The sequence below is a fragment of the Drosophila subpulchrella genome, chromosome 3L (assembly GCF_014743375.2).
Source record: "Drosophila subpulchrella strain 33 F10 #4 breed RU33 chromosome 3L, RU_Dsub_v1.1 Primary Assembly, whole genome shotgun sequence".
Classification (NCBI taxonomy): domain Eukaryota; kingdom Metazoa; phylum Arthropoda; class Insecta; order Diptera; family Drosophilidae; genus Drosophila; species Drosophila subpulchrella.
Genome location: NC_050612.1, coordinates 18,729,352 through 18,734,122, shown reverse-complemented (window position 1 = coordinate 18,734,122; position 4,771 = coordinate 18,729,352). Strand labels below are relative to the sequence as shown.

The window sequence follows — 4,771 nt, the reverse complement described above, 5'->3', positions numbered from 1 at the left end:
TTATTGATCCGTTTAATATACATTCGGCTAATTTTTTTATTATAAGAAAGAATACTGAACGTTTAATTTTGTACTGTCTTACATTTCCATCGTTATACTTAGGAACCCGATTTAAGTAGGTTTTTAGAAACACAACTATAAATTCAGAAGTGGTTAAAAATATTAAGCAAAACACTTTATAAATAATTTTGGAAAAAAAAATGTTTGTCAGAAGTGGGATTCGAACCCACGCCCTCAGAGAGGACCAGAACGCTCGATCGAACCCTGCTGCGAAGGGTAAGAGATTTTAGCTCTTGAGTCTGGCGCCTTAGACCGCTCGGCCATCCTGACATTGGCACTCGGGCGACAATTTATCCCCTTGGGCTGCGGACTATTTATAGAACAGCAATTAGATAAGCAAAGTTGAAAGAGAAATGTTGGCGCCACAAACAAAAATATTCGAGGGCGGGGAAAATGGGAAATGCCACCCACACACTCGCCCAAAAAAGGTGATAAAAGCTCGGCGGCATCTGGTGTTTGTGCTGGTGTCACTGTTGCCGGTTGCTATGTGGTTAAGTGCTGCAGTTGCCATTTCACGGTCGGCTAAATCGCTGCTAAATCGTAACCTGAGCACCGTTTCCGGCAGGGCAATCAAAACCGAATCGAGCCTTGTCCTCCGTTGCCCGGGGGCCTCATCATAAAAATCACACAAACCGCAGCCCGGCAACAACAAAAGTACCAAACACAACCAACAAATGCACTTGGAGAAAAGGGGTTATACTTTAAATAGTTATTTATAATAATAATATTTATTTTATAATTTGAGTTATATGAAAATAATATAAATATACAAAATATTACATAACGATTTCCACACTTGTCCGTTTCTTTTAAAGTAACGAATTTTATAAGATTAAATCCATGATATAAGTTTAAAAATCTAAAAATATAGGCAGAATACACATTTTTTATTATTAGAATTAGATGAAAGTACTTAAGTATTTTATTTGACCAATAATTTTTCAGAGTGGGCTTACCCAATATACACACCCAATTGATGCGCCACGAGTTCAAGTCAATTGCAGAGCCCGCAGGCTGCGGCTGAGGAGTAAAACGAGTTGTTCCTCTTTGTCGCCGGGTGCTGAAACCACAGGCTTTATTTAACCCCCCGCCAGCTGATGTATTTGTCAGTGAAAAAATCATATAAGAAAAGTATAAAGCGGCTCAGCAACGAATACGTAAATACCGCTTACTTAAGATCGAATTAGCGATTCAGGAAATATGTAGGTTACTAGGAAGTTCCCTACCTTCAAGAAATAATTTCCAGATTAAAAAAAAATTTAACTAAGTGTGTTCTATATTTTAGTGTCATTTTTTAAATAAATGGTTTGTTAATAATCCAAGTAAGACAAAAGAAAATAAATAAATTCTTTCGAAGTTAAATTTATTTAAAGACCAGTTGAAAGATTAACCCAAACACTTGACCTTTCCCTTTCAATGGGTATCGTAACATGCATTACGAAAAGTAACTCCTCATGCGGAGGCAGGCTATCAAATGCAGCCGTCTTGGGGGAGGGGGATGGTGATGGTCAGGGGGCGGAGAAGGCCAGGATTGGGGCAGACGCCGGCATTGAAATCGAAATCGGAATCGACAACCAGACACTTCAAACGCATGCAAAACGCATCGAAACAATGAGATTTACGTGCTTCCAGCTGTTATGGACTGCAATCGGATACATGGCAATGGAATGGGTGACGGGGCCGGTCTGAGTGCCGTATTATTACAATGCGAAAGAGATCTGCCAGCCAAGCCCCCTTGGGCCCAGGGGGTCGCAAATGGATTTCGGGTAATGACAGCCATGAGCTCTGGTCTGCCGGTGTCTGCTTGGCCAACCAAGCCGAAAAGTTTGTTGTGTTAATTTCCAGTGCATAAAATTCGTTCGCCGGAGCTAGCTCATACACAGAGAAAAATTTGCACATCCGAAATATAAATATTTTAACTTAAAATTACCGGGTGTTTACTCCATTTTCCAAATTCTGTAATTCCAACATTGTGTAAAAAATATTTAATAAAATTTAAAAACTTAAAAGATATGAAAAAAAGTTCTTTACTTGGGCTCGTCCGGGATTTGAACCCGGGACCTCCCGCACCCTAAGCGGAAATCATACCCCTAGACCAACGAGCCAGGTGATCTTCGCCCGCCAAACTACCTCTTATCAAAGGAATGTTCGAAATTCGATATTCAGTAAAAGACTGGTCAAAACGTGAGATGCATGTGGCTTTGAGTTTAATGGCTTTCGTATATTGTGGCATCTTTAAACGGGTTTAGTTTACAACGTCATCTTTTCATGTTGTTAATGGAGCATAAAAACTTTGATTTGCCAAGTTATCTTTAGGTTTCTCATAAAAAATTTTTTGTTTATTTGTAAATTGGTTGTTATATGTGTTTTTCTTGCTAATTTAAATACTGTAAGTTACCTTACCTGTAAAATTACCTTCATAATTTGAAATTTGTGATAAATAATAATGCTGAGTTGAGTGTTATCATACTTTACTAAATACAAAAATATTGTTTACAATAAAATTTGTTCAATTTTAATTTTGCTATTCAAGTTTGTTGACTTTGTACATTTTGTAGTGTAGTATCATATCTTGCACCCTTTTTTCAGGGGGTCGTCGGCTTTCAATTGGCGTTGCCCCAAAGAGTCACCGACACGTGCAGTTGAATGCCCCTGTCTGCGGTGCCTGTGACTCCCGTCTGACAATCCGTCTGCTGCATTGTCCTCGGATGAATTTGTAATTGAGCCGACTCGGCTTACCTTTGCCCAATTTGGCTTGGACCTCAGTAATTGTTATTATTCAAACGATCCAATATCACTAGGTTGACTCTACCAAGGGTTTACCCTTTTGCTTGTTAAATTTTTATTAAGGCAGCAGCAACAAAATAAAGTAACATTAATTAATAATTATTTAAAATTAAAAAAAATCGAACATTCTTGGGCTCGTCCGGGATTTGAACCCGGGACCTCCCGCACCCTAAGCGGAAATCATACCCCTAGACCAACGAGCCGGTTGAAAATTGGAGACCAAACTACTTTTGATAAAATACGGCATGCTCCAATATAAATTATAATATTGTTCGGTGGAGAGGGAGAAAGTTGCTTTCACATTTATGTCAGCATAAATACATCTAAGGTATAAAAACAAACTATGTAAACAGAGATAAGGCAATGGAACTTATTTAGAAATAGTCTCAAGATTGTTACACCAAGAAACATGATAATGTAAAATGCAAAAAAAAGAAAAACAAAAAATGTATTTCATTTGGGCTCGTCCGGGATTTGAACCCGGGACCTCCCGCACCCTAAGCGGAAATCATACCCCTAGACCAACGAGCCAGTTGAACACCGGCCGCCGAACTACTTCTTTTCAAGGGAATGTTCGAAATTCGATGTTGGAGTATGAACTGGCCAAAAGCGTGAGATGCATGTGGATTTAAATTTAAAAATCGAAAGTTTTTAATAGCTCTTGTATTCATGTTGTCTTCAAACTGGTTTAGTTTATAATATAAACTTTTGGAGGGCTCATTAATAGACAGCTACAAAATCCCCTATTGTCACAGCCAGTTTGTAGTGGCTATAAATGTACTCAATTAGTTGTTAATAGCTCTGGTTCCCCTCCTCGCCGATTTATTAGAGAACCCTTGCCTAAATGCACTTTATTCAACATATGCCCAAGTACATTTTCGTTGATTGCTTCTGTCCATATGGTGGTGGACCCTGAAAAAAATCCGCCAACGGGTCAGGGACTGGACTTGCAAATCTCTCTGGGTTTTTGGGAGATTAGATCGTATTCGGGGTTGGGTTTGCCTTCTGTCACTGATTGTAATCGCCCGAACCGCGGGCTCGTTAACATTATTTGTTGTGGTCTTCACTCACAAAGTGCATTGGTCTTTTATTTTTTTAGGGATAGCTGTTGCTTGTTTTTTAACAAATCAGGGGTGACCCGCATGGAGTTTTAGGATTTTTCTGCGTCTTTTGGCAGCCCTTTAAAGTTTCCAATTTGTGCCTTGAGAACCACCCTGGATGGATTGGTTCTTCGGGCAAATATTTGCCAAAATGCTTAGGCAACATCAAAAGCCCCTTCTCGTTATCCTTATATGGTCAAAAACACACTCGCAGGCAGCGAGGGAAGAAACTTTCGGTGGCAACTGTGGCGACTTACGTGAGTTGATGGCTTCATTAGGGGTTGACGGGGTCTCCGGAAACCCGCACGGGAATGTTTTATGTCTCAATTCGGGCAGGAATAAAAAAGAATTTCAAGTGGTTGATTCCTGGGCTGCCTTGCACCCCCCGTCGATGCCATTTGTTACGTCACAGCTGTTATGATTTTAGCAGTGCCTTGTTTTAACTGCGAACCATCAGAAACGATGTAAGTGGTTCCCCTAATTAATACGGCACGAAATCCTCAATCGCAGTAAGTGAAAGCCTTGGGGCCATGAACTTTGGTGGCTCATTTGAATTCATTACTTAGATTTTTGAGAGCTTTACTCCACGGCTATTTCACTCTTCAGTGAATCGTTTTCATGGGAAACTGTGTGTTTTCCATTCCGAGGAAACTGCGCACTTGGTTTAAGGGTTGATCTTCCCGGTGCCCTGTAGGTGACAGCTACGTGGCATTGTTAATGGTCCAAGTCCCTGGGGGACTTCCGTCCAAGACCCCGAGGAGACTTCATAATGATGGCGTAATTATATATAAAATGTTTAAATGGTCCATGCCAAGCCCAGAACT

At 40.2% G+C, this 4,771-nt stretch overlaps 4 non-coding genes across 4 annotated transcripts; all 4 read right to left on the bottom strand.

Moving 5' to 3' along the window:
- Nucleotides 1-205: 205 nt before the first annotated feature.
- Nucleotides 206-330, bottom strand: Trnal-caa. The gene is made up of 2 exons: nt 293-330; nt 206-250 (listed from the first exon to the last, which is right to left on the bottom strand). It is a non-coding gene; the product is annotated as a tRNA-Leu (tRNA).
- A 1,763-nt stretch (nt 331-2,093) lies between these two features.
- Nucleotides 2,094-2,165, bottom strand: Trnap-agg. Its single transcript has one exon. It is a non-coding gene; the product is annotated as a tRNA-Pro (tRNA).
- Nucleotides 2,166-2,978: 813 nt separating this feature from the next.
- On the bottom strand, nt 2,979-3,050 carry Trnap-agg. Its single transcript has one exon. It is a non-coding gene; the product is annotated as a tRNA-Pro (tRNA).
- Nucleotides 3,051-3,306: 256 nt separating this feature from the next.
- Nucleotides 3,307-3,378, bottom strand: Trnap-agg. Its single transcript has one exon. It is a non-coding gene; the product is annotated as a tRNA-Pro (tRNA).
- Nucleotides 3,379-4,771: the final 1,393 nt, after the last annotated feature.